This window comes from Orycteropus afer, unplaced genomic scaffold (genome assembly GCF_000298275.1).
Source record: "Orycteropus afer afer isolate SDZICR_OR568_19922 unplaced genomic scaffold, OryAfe1.0 scaffold00135, whole genome shotgun sequence".
Lineage (NCBI taxonomy): Eukaryota > Metazoa > Chordata > Mammalia > Tubulidentata > Orycteropodidae > Orycteropus > Orycteropus afer.
The window spans coordinates 3,561,269-3,573,499 of NW_006921722.1; the positions used below are offsets into that span (position 1 = coordinate 3,561,269).

Here is a 12,231-nt window from a genome sequence, read left to right on the forward strand (position 1 = left end):
TTTTGGAGAAGTCTTTGGAAGCACATAAACATTTAATTTTTAGAAGGTCCCAATCATCTGGCTTCTCTTCTGCTGTTGGTGCATTTTGAATTATAAAGTTAGCCTTCTTGTTGTTGTGATTATGTGCTGTCAAGTCAGACCAACTCATAGTGACCCCTCCTTGGGTTTCCAAGATAGTATCACTATAGAAGTAGATTGGCCCATCTTCCTTCCAAGGAGTGGCTGGTGGGTTTGAACTGCCAGCCTTCAGGTTAGCAGTCAAGTGCCTTAGGCACTACGCTACTAGAGCTCCCTAAAAGCAGTTAGTGGTATTAATTTCTGGCTATCTGACCTCCCAGAGATATGAATATTTTTCCCAAGTGAGCCTTTGTCTGTTAGTATTGACTATCTTCTGCCTTGTAATTAAACTTTGCTTTAGTTTTATCTTTCAAAGATATAGTACCGAGATGCCACGATGCCAGTAACTAGAATATAAAACATTCTTTTTAGTAAGACAGGGAACAAGAACATTGATTATTGTCGAGTTTAATTGAATATAACCTTAATTTATGTGTTAAAATATAAACAACCCAGTGATATCTAGGTCTTCTTCAGAGTCACTTCAACAGTGTAACATAATTGTCCCATTACATTCATGAAATGTCCGTTATCATGGCTTTTGGACCTTTCAGTCGATTCCATTGTTCTTCATATGTGAGCAATGTAGTGATACCTATAGTAGTAGTCTTTTGACAGCTCTCAGAGCCCTTCGGACTGATAGTTATCTAGTTCAGCTACAGTTTTTAGGAATTGTCCTACACATTAGGATCCTGTTTTCCCTAGTTTCATTGAAGATAGCTACAAACAGAACACATGGTATTCTCCTAAACACACACCCACTGTATCTTCTGAAGGTTTGTTATTATTACTCTACAGCTGTTAGACCATGTATCTGATTTTCACATAGCAGACTGGACATGCATAGCAAACTTTAAGCCTAATTGGAAGAGATTCTGTGATTTGTCTTTCAAGCTTTCAAGTACTTATTATATCCTCAATTTGAAAAAAATAATTAATTGGACCCTAGCCATTTGTTCCCCGGCCCCCCTCCCCAGATAATATGAATGATGAATATGAATGATGATGCATTGAATAGCTGTGGTATCTCTGGGGCGGGGGGAAATCAAGTAATTATCATTTCTGTTATTGAAGTTTCTCTTTTCTATTTCCAATTATGGTACGATTCTTAATATCTCTTGACAAAATAGTGATCTTTGTAATGATTAGTTCTTAACCCACACCTCAGAGAACAGAAGGAATCCCAGCTCCAGAACTCGGAAGTTGTAAATCATATCAGTGTACGTGCAGATGGCCCATCTCTGCTGAAGATGCCTTTCGTGCAGTATGTTAGCAGTTCTTTAAACTGGAGTGTAAGGTGAAAGGTAGTGGCCCCAGTTCTTTTATTTGTTTATTTTTGTTTTTAAAAGCTGTCAACTAAACAACAACTCAACTCACTGCCATGGAGTCAGATTCAACTCATGGCGACCCCTCCTTGGGTTTCCATGGTGATATCACTACGGAAGTAGATTGCCCAACCTTCCTTCTGAGGAGTGGCTGGTAGGTTTGAACCTCTAGCCTTCTGGTTAGCAGTCAAATGCCTTAGGCACTACACCACCACAGCTCCCAAGTTATTACAAGCCATAAGTGGATTGCTTTTTATTTTTAATTCCTAAACAGAAAAGTCACTGCCATTAAGTCAAGCCCGTCTCGTAGTGACCCCTCCTTGGGTTTCCAAGGACCAACCTGCCTTCCAAGGAGTGACTGATAGGTTTGAACCACTAGCCTTCTTGTTAGCAGTCAAATGCCTTCAGCACTATGCTACCAGAGCTCCTAGATGCTAGAGGAGGGGTCACTATGTGTCAGGTCTGACTCCACAGCACGTTAACAACAACAACAACAAATAGAAAAGTAAGGAGCTCTGGTAGTGTAGGGTTCAAACCCACAAGCCGCTCCTCGGAAAACAAGATTGGGTGATCTACTTCCGTAGAGATAGCCCTGGGAAACCCAAGGAGGAGTTGCTATAAGTCAGATCTGACTCAATGGCAGTGAGTTTTTGAACAGAAAAACAGGTGTTTATTTTTTTAAACAGAAAATCCAGAGCTCAATGAGGGAGACTAGACATCTTCTTGTGTTTCATTCATAATCAAAGGTATGTTAATTTCATGATCAAAGAATTTATTGTTTCTATGTTTGGAAGTTAAAACAATAAAGTGTAATATAAAGCATTATACATGCTACCCTATTAGTGTGGATTTTGTGCAAGATTCTTAGGCTTAATGCAAAGAAAAGCAATAACTAACATCTGCAGTGTTTTAAAGGTAGAAAAGCTATATCCGTGTGTACTCTTTTTTAGCTTGTTTTATCTTTACAATAAATTGTGCGTACCCAGAGAGCTGTTATCAGTTCTCACTTTACACCAGGGGAAACCCGAGTCATGGAATATAAATGACTTGCCCATGGGCACATAGTCATTGTGTGAAGTAAGGAATCTTGAACTCTAGTACTTTTAGTCTCAATCTGTGTTTTTCTATTACATTTTCTCTCAGAAATCATCTCAAGTCACCAGATTGTAATACACATATAAGATGGTGGCCATTATGCTACCTCCTCATTTGAGGCAGAGAAACTTATGTTTCCAACCCCCTTGATACCTGGGCAAGGATCCTGGAGAAAAGTAGTCACCAGCAAATTTCAAGCAGAAAAGCATCAGGACTTTACAACAGATGTTCTTGCAAAGGGCAGCAGCAGAGAGTGGGTGCAGAATATTTGATAGAGGTGTAGGAGAGATTGTTTACAATAAGCAGAACATAAATGCAATACAAACTTGGTGCTATAAAAGTGTAGAGTTTGGAGGCCTGATAACTGAAAGGCTGGAGAGTCAAAGGATGTAAGCAGAGAAAGTTGTAAAAAGACTGAAAATACTGTGTAACTCTGTTTTCTTGTAAGTGTGCCTGTGGGTTTAGGCGTTTCAGATGATGAAAATAGGCAGAGAGTCTTGGGGTAAGAGGAAAGAGTTCAGATCAGACAGGGTTTGGTGAGCCAAGCTGGGAGATGGATTAGTGTCCTGGGGCTACTGTAGCAATACCACAAACCAGGTGGCTTAGAACCACAGAAATTTATTCGCCCACAGTCCTGGAGGGTGAAAGTCTGAATTCAGGGACAAGCAGGGCCACATTCTTTCTGAAGCCTTCAGGGGAAGATTCTTTGCTCTGCCAAGGTCTGGTAGCCTCAGATAATCCTTGGTTTTTCACAACATAACTCCAATCCCTGCTTCTGTATTCATACGGCATTCTTCCCTCTGTGTCTGTGTGTCTCTCTTCCTGTCCTTATAAGGACACCACTCATATTGGATTAGTATGCCCTCATGTTAAATCAACCACTTGGATCTGCAAAGACCCTATTTCCCAAACAAGGGCACAGGGGCTTAGGGCTTGACCTCATAACAGAAACGGTGAATATCAACTTTACTGAGAATGGGGTGGAGTTATTGGAGGATTTCAAGGTGGAAAGGGTCAGGTTTCAATTTTTGTTTGGAAATATCCCCCTTCAGGAGTGGGGACATGACACTTCTGAGAAGTGTGGGAGATGGATAGCAGCATAGCAGGAAATTAGAGAACAGGTTCATGCAACAACCAGAAGAGAGTTGCTGATGTTTGGGGTTGTGGTTGTGGTGGTTGCGCCATAGTATAGATTCTAATTCATTACAACCTCATGTGACAGAGGGTATCTAGACTGTAATCCTTTTGGGGCAGATCATCCCCGAACTGCTGGGCACGTTCCATCACCAGTTTTTAGGTCAGCAGCCTAAAGCCTTACCATTGTGCCATCAGCACTCTTCAGAGAGTAAAACTCACTGCCAACGCATCAATTCTGACTCATAGTGACCCTACAGGATAGAGTAGAACTGCCCTGTATGGTTTCCAATTATGTGATTTTTGTGGAAGCAAACTGCCACATCTTCCTCCTATGGAGCAGCTGGTAGGTTTGAACTTCCAACCTTTCAGTTAGCAGCCAAGTATCAAAAAAGAGAATAACCAAACCAAATTAGACTCACTGCCACAGAATCGGACCCAACTCATAGCAACCCCTCCTTGGGTTTCCAAGGCCATATCACTATGGAAGTAGATTGCCCAAACTTCCTTCTGAGGAGTGGCTGGTGGGTTTGAACCACCAGCCTTCTGGTTAGCAGTCAAATGCCATAGGCACTACGCTACCAGAGCTCCTGTCTTCACAAAAGCAAAGCCCAAACCACACCCACTGCCTGGAGTCGATTCTGATCCACGGCGCCCCTAGAGGACATAGTGGAACTGCCCACAGGTCTCCAAGGCTGTCAGTCTTCACAAAAGCAAAGCCCAAACCACACCCAATGCCATGGAGTCCATTTTGACCCACAGTGCCCCTAGAGGACAGAGTGGAACTGCACCACAGGGTTTCCAAAGCTGTCAGTCTTCACAGAGGCAAAGCCCAAACCAAACCCACTGGAAGCAAAGCCCAAACCAAACTCACTGCCATTGACTTGATTCGACTCATAGTGACCCCTCCTTGGGTTTCTGAGGCAGGATCACTATGGAAGTAGATTCCCCAACCTTCCTTCTAAGGAGTGTCTGGTGGGTTTGAACTGCCAGCCTTCTGGTTAGCAGTCAAATGCCGTAGGCACTGCACCACCAGAGCTATCAAAATAAGGTTGTGGCTTTGGGTCTAGAAAGGATGAAATCAATTTAAGAAATATTTAGAGGATGAGAGTTGAGAATTCACCTTGGAGTTGTACAAACTTCCTATTCTGTCTTGATGGTTTTCAAGATGCTGTGCCTGTTTTTCCAACCCGATGAGTGCTCCCCTGAGACCACAGACTGTGCACTAACTGCCTTTGTACCTTCTGCTCGCGTGCACTCCTGTCGGTGAGGCCAGCAGAGCTGACTGAGCTACAAATAGCTATTCCCACTTTATGAGAAGGCCACATCCCGAGCTTCGGGAATCCCTCATGAACAATTCTGTCTCCTTCTTGGTGTCAGGCTGTCAGCTGTCATATCACTTCTCAGTCAGCCATCTTCCAACAACTTCAAAGAAAGTTTGAGTCCTCTCTGGCTTTGGGACTTTGTATGAAGACAGGGTGTACTTTGGGGTCATATTATGAATCTGACAAATCAGATCATTCCCTAATTTTTTTTTAAATATTAATTTGGAAGCTTGCATAATAGCAGTGTTCTCTACACATCATGATCCCTAATTGTAATTGCATTCTCTGTCACACAAGCAGAACAGAAATTCTCTCATGAGTTGTGGTGTGTATGGAACTGATATTTATATCTAGTACATCTTTGTGGCTGCCATGGTGAGTGGTCATGACAGGTCTCTAATGCTTAGGGATCTTGAAGTCAAAGGGAGCCAACTTAAGACCCTGGCCTAGTAGGCTGAAAAAGTAGCTTTACTATAATGCTTGGAAAATTTGATGTTGAGTTCAATGAAAATGTTACAGATTTTCTTGGTCTTGGGTAGAGTGATGACAGATACGATCTGACTTAGCTAAAATTAAGTAACATGGTCTTTGGGAAAAGATGCCCATAAACCAGAGCATGACTTTGGGTGAGAAACATGCTCTGCCTTTTCCTTGGCCCTGAATGATTGTGTAAGGTTACAATTGCATCTCTGAATAATTCTTCTCATGTGCTGTATCAAAACCAAATATGAACATGCCTTACCGGACTGAATGATTTTGAGAAAAATAACTTAATAGCTGTTAGGTGTCAGAGTACATGTGAACAAAGTACTTAGACACACTGAAATCATGAGAATTTAAAACTGCAGAAAGTGGCAGCCAACAAACATGAAGAAATGCTCACAATCATTAGCCAATAGAGAGACACACATCAAAACAATAATGAGATACCATCTGGCCCCAGCACTAGCAGCAAAGTTTAACAAGACAGACAATGACAAATGCTAGCAAGGATGTGCAGAGATTGGGACCCTGATACACTGCTGGTGGGACTGTAAAATGGTATAACCACTGTGGAAAGCAGTGTGGCGATTCCTTAAAAAGTTGGAATTAGAAATATCATTTGATCCAGCCATTCAATTACTAGGTATATACCCTAAAGAAGTGAGAGCCATGTCAAGAACAGATATATGCACACCCATGTTCATTGCAGCACTATTTACAATAGCAAAAAGATGGAAAAAACCTAGGTGTCCATCAACTGAGGAATGGATAACCAAACTATGGTACATACACACAGTGGAATACTATGCAACCCTAAAGAGTAACATAGAATCTGCAAAACACGGCATAATGTAGATGAACTTGGACGACATTATGCTGAGTGAAATAAGTCAATCACAGAAGGACAAATATTGTATTAGTCCATTATTGTAAAAGCCAAGGAACTGTTTACATATGGAAGGAAATTTTCTTTGTTGGTTACCAGGGGTAGGAGGGTAGGGTAGGGAACACTGTTAGATGGTAGAGACAAGTATTGATTTGGGTGAAAAGAAGAGCAATGTACCAAATGTGAGTGATCAACATGGTGGTATTGAGGATGAGAAAGACATAGAGAGGTACATGGGAGGTACAGACAACAAATATGAACCCTTTTGCACATACAGTACTGCATTGTCAGTGAAGGCAAACACAGGTAAATGGGTGGATAGATGGGTAGATAGGCTGAACTATTAGGTAAGTCTATGCAGGGAGGAGTGTACCCAAAACCATGCATAGGGTTGGCAGACAATGGTTCTACAAGTGTATTTGTATGTTCTGTAAGAATTCCCAGGGGTATAGTAGAACTGACAAGGGACAAGGTTGTAGTCACTTCTTCATCACAGCCAGCTACCCAGAGGGACCAAGTAGTTGAACTTGTGGGCTTGGGACCATAGTCACAGGGGACATCAAGCTCAATTGGCATAACATACTACACAAAACATTGTTCCACCTCCTACTTTGGGGAGTAGCAACTGGGATCTTGAAAGCTAGCAAGGTGCCATCTAGATGCAATGATGGATCTCCTCGTCCAGAGCAAAGAACAGTGAAGAAAACCAAAGATTCATGGAAACAATTAGTCCTCATGACTGGTACACCATGCGATCCTCGGCCTATACAACTATGAAACTAGAAGAACTAGATGGTGCCCAGCTACCACTGTCAACCACTCAAAGGGGGATCTGTGTAGGAGATCCTGGGTGGAGAGGGAGAACAATGTGGAACAAAACTAAAAATAATTTGGAAAAAAAAAGGGGGGAGACCAGGTTTGCTGGTCTAATAGAGCCTGGTGGAACCACTGAGACTATGGTCCCTAGCTGCCCTTCAGGTCTGGAATTGAACACACACCTGTGGCTTCCAGCCAAACAAAAGACAGGTATATGAGTTGAACATTTACCTGAGGTAGATACACTCCTTGGAGAGAACAATCATGGGAGAAAGAAGGGCATTTTATGCACAGGGAGACAGTTCGGGGGGGCAGAAGTTCATGGAGGGATGGACACAGGGAAGAGGTAACTATCAGGAGGAAGTGGGAGGGGAGCTGTTGTATTGGGGTAAATTTTAGTCAATGTCATGAGGCAATGTGTGTGTGAACTCCTGTATGGAAAGTGAATTTGCTCTGTAAACTTTCACCCAAATCACAATAAAAATAAATAAATAAAAAACTGCAGAAAGTGTGAGAATGTTATCACAAGCCCAAACCCACTGAGATGGTGACTGATACTATATATTTTCAAATGGAACAAATTTGAGGTGTTAGAACAAAAGACCAAAGATGTCTGAGATATCATATTTCAAGCTATTATAGACAGATGTAATCTTGTGGATTAAAATGTGTGTGTGTGTGTGTGTGTGTGTGTGAGAGAGAGAGAGAGAGAGAGAGAGCTGTGGTAGCATAGTGCCTAAGGCACTTGACTGCTAACCAGAAGGCTAGCACTTCAGACCCACCAGCTACTCCTTGGAAGGAAGACGGGGCAATCTACTTCCATAGTGATACTGCCTCAGAAACCCAAGGAGGGGTCTCTGTGAGTCGGGGCCAACTCGACGGCACATAACAACAACAACATGTATGTATATATATGTATTTTAAGGCAAATTCTTCTTTTCTTCCTTCAACATAAATGGTCCTAGATTTCAATTACTGTTAAAAATTGATTGCTTATGGAATAGATATAATTAGTAGATAGAAATGTGAGTAGGGTATTTTTGAAAGAATACTGACCTAATGATCACTCTGGTTTACAAGAGAGGTGTTAACCATGTCAATCTGCTGTACTTGCATTCAATTGTGAGGATCATAACAAATTATGGATAACATTGAGAGGAGTGGAAATTCCAGAACACTTGATTGTGCTAATCAGGAACGTATACATAGACCAGGAACTTGTTGTTTGAGCAGAACAAGAGGATACTGCATGGTTTAAAATCAGGAAGGGCATGTGTCAGAGGTGTATCCTTTCACAATACTTATTCAATCTGTATGCTGAACAAATAATCTTGGAAGCTGGACTATATGAAGAAGAACATGGCACCAGGATTGGAGGAAGGCTCATTAACAATCTAGCATGAAGATGACATAACTTTGGTGGCTGAAAGTGAGAATGACTTGAAGCACTTACTAATGAAGATTAAAGACTTCAGGCAGCAGTATGGATTATATCTCAACATAAAGAAAATGAAAATGCAGTAAGCAGCATCATAATAAATGGAAAAAAGTTTGAAATTGTCAAAGATTTCATATTACTTGGTTCCACAATCATCATCAATGAAAGCAGCAGTCGAGATATCAGATGACATATTGCACTGTGCAAATCTGCTGCAAAAGACCTCTTTAAAGTGCTAAAGAGCAAGTATGTCCCCTGAAGATTAAGATGTGCCTTACCCAGTCCATGGTATTTTAAATTGCCTCATGTGCATGTGAGAGCTGGACAATGAACAAGAAAGACCAAAGAAGAGTTGATGCTTTTGAGCTGTGGTGTTGTTGAATACTGAAAGTATCATTGACTACTGAAAGAACTAACTAATCTGTCCTGGAAGAAGTGCAGCCAGAATGCTCTTGGAAGCAAGAATGGCTAGACTTTTGTGACCTACTTGGCCAGGTGGTCAGAAGGGACCATCCCCCGGAAAAGGATATCACACTTGGTAAAGTAGAGACTCAGCAAAGAAGGGAAAGGCCCTCAACGAGATGGACTGACACAGTGGCTGCAGCGATGGGCTCAGGTCTAGCAAGGGGTGAGGCTGGCACAGGACAGGGCAGCATTTCATTGTGTGTACATAAGGTCTCAAACAACATCCAGCATTGGTGTAATGGAAATCATGATTACTTGTCCATCTGTAGAAGCATTTTGTGTGTAACATTGGATGTTCAGGATGGTGAAAGTAGAGGCCAGCAGAGCACTGGTTGTCGTTGTTTTTAGGTGCCATCGAGTCATCTGCTCAACTCATAGTGACCTTTTATGCCGCAGAACGAAACAGTGACCAGTACTCTCCCAGCCTCATGATCTTTCTATACCTGAGCCCATTGTTGCAGCCACTGTGTAACTGAATGCAGGTATTGTGTGGCATATTCACTGGGGTTGTAGAAATAGCATGAGGCTAGTGGGACCGGGGTTGCTGTCCCAAGCAGTATAGTAGGTTGATGTCAAAGCCTGAGTAAGAGAGAAAGCCTGACGGTCTCTGGGCTCTGCTCCTGCCATCTCTCATGTTGGTCTCTGGGCTCTGCTCCTGCTGTCTCTCATGCTGTTTGCCAGGGTCTCACTGCTGGGGTCTCTGATCAAGGACACACTCTATTCCTGTTTCCACATTTTAGGTATCTGTCAGAGCAGCACCTCACTCTCAGTACCATATTCTGTTCTGGTTACCTATTGCTGCTCTGGCAAGAATATACCACAAATGGGATGGCCTTAACAAACAAGAGTTTATTCTCTCACAATTTGGAGGCTTTAAGTCCAAGTTCAAAGTTCCAGGCTCTAGGGCCTGGGTGAAAGCCCCTCAACCTTGGATTCCAGCTCTGCCTCCTGCTCCTGGCCCGCTGGAGCTAGAGGTGTTTCTTCACTCAGACAGCTGCTGGCTGCTGAGGCTGAGAAGCCCAAGTTTGACAAGTAAAAAGGCACAGTCCTGATGTTACCAAAGCACATGGCAGGCTATTAGTTCAAGTCCATTGTAAGTCCCAAGGTTGGCAGAGCATGGCAGGCTGTTGAACAATGACTTGGCTACATGCAGGGTCCAAGTGTGCCATAAGCTAAAGACTATCCCTGAGGCTTCTCATTATATACAGGAAGTGGACCACATCCCAAAGGCAGCTACTCAGCTACTTGTTGTAGATCCCACCATGGAGTTGATTGCCAGTCTCACCATGGGGAATAACTACCATCAGCTGCCCAACCACTCAACCAGCCAAGCTGACACACAAACATAACCACCACACCTAGATCCTGTGGCTCTTTTCCCCTTCCTGCCTCTTAGGGTGGGGCCAGTATCCCTGCCCTTACCTGGATCCCATGGCTCTGTCTCTGTCTTGTCCCTGGCTCTTCCCCTGCTTCCTGCCTCTTGGGGTCGGGCCTTGTCTCCTTCCCCTTACCTGGATCCCGCAGCTCTGTCTCTGTCTCATCCCTGGCTTTTCCCCTGATTCCTGCCTCTTGGGGTGGTGTCTTGTCTCCCTCCCCTTACCTGAATTCCATGGCTCTGGCTCTGGAATATAGTAAGGAAAAATTATTCCCCTCAAGTATTATTATTTCAAAAAATTAAGAATGAGGATGATTTATACCCAAAATCCATTTTGTTCTTAAGTCCTCCACATTTTATCTGACAATAGAAACACAGATAAAAAGAAAAGATTATAAGAGAAGTGGGTTTCATTTAGTCAAAACTCTTGAGCTAAAGGACGGGATAAATAACAAAATAAAAAAGTAGGTAAAATTCCCACAGGAATTTAATTGAAACTTAGAAGGCTTTTGGTGTGAACTTCAGTTTACAATTCGACTTGAGAAAGCTGAAATAACTACAAATTTATTTGGCTTTAGATTAAATCCTTTTGCTTCTGTCTGATTAGGGCACAAATCAATAGGTCAAAGTGATGTTTGGAGGCGATTGGCCTTTGATTACAACAGAGTCAGGGAAAGGAGAGGAAGGTAAAGGAGTAGGAGGTGAGTGAGAGCAGTGGGCAGACATGTCTTGAGATGAAAAGGCTCTGAGAAAAATCCCAATAGGTGAGAATGGATAGTAAGTGTGAATTAGAGTGCACCATGTTAAAAAAAAGAAAAACCTTTACCAACATATGCATCCAATGACAGACACACTGGCCCTTCTTTTGGCCAAGAATTGGATTTTTTGATTGGCATAGTGTCTAAGGCACTTGACTGCTCACCAGAAGGCTGGCGGTTCAAACCCACCAGCAACTCCTTGGAAGGCAGGCTGGGCAATCTACTTGCATAGTGATACCACCTCAGAAACCCAAGGAGAGGTCGCTATGAGTCTAATCTGACTCCACGACAGTGAGTTTTCTTTGTTTGTTTTTGTTTTTGCCCTTCAGAATTCTACAGTCCTCATGTCAACATGTTGTTGTTGTTGTTGTTATGTGCCATTGAGTCAGACCCGACTCGTAGTGACCCCTCCTTGGGTTTCCGAGGCAGTATCACTATGGAAATAGATTGCCTCATCTTCCTTCCATGGAGTGACTGGTGGGTTTGAACTTCCAGCCTTCTGGTTAGCAGTCAAGTGCCTTAGGCACTACACTACAAGAGCTCCCCATGTCAACACAGAGCAAGAATAAGACCCTCCTGCCCACATATTAGGAACTCTGGTAGCATAGTGCCCAAGGCACTTGACTGCTAACCAGAAGGCTGGTGGTACAAACCCACCAGCCACTCCTTGGAAGAAAAATTGGGCAGTCCTACTTCTGTAGTGATACTGCCTCAGAAACCCAAGGAGGGGTTGCTATGAGTCAGAGCCAACTCGACGGACTGTAACGACAACAACAACCCATATGTTGGCAGTCCATGGAAAATACTTGGTCATGAGGATAAAGGTACTTAATAAATACATTTTTACACTGAACACTTTCCCTTATTACCCTCCCGAGAGGGACGGGGTCTCCGGGAGCAAGGTAAGCACGGGCATAGCACAGAGTAGCAGGCCGGAAGAGCAGGAGAAAGGGGTAAAACCCAGGAAGCCAAAGAGAAGAGCAATCAGCCAAAGGGATTAGGTGAGGAGGGGAA

The 12,231-nt window shown here is 42.9% G+C and overlaps 1 protein-coding gene across 1 annotated transcript in view; it reads left to right on the forward strand.

Annotated features, from left to right (window-relative positions):
- The window catches only part of PRKN (parkin RBR E3 ubiquitin protein ligase), a 1,601,593-nt gene that overhangs the window by 574,546 nt on the left and 1,014,816 nt on the right, over positions 1-12,231 (forward strand). The window lies entirely within an intron of this gene.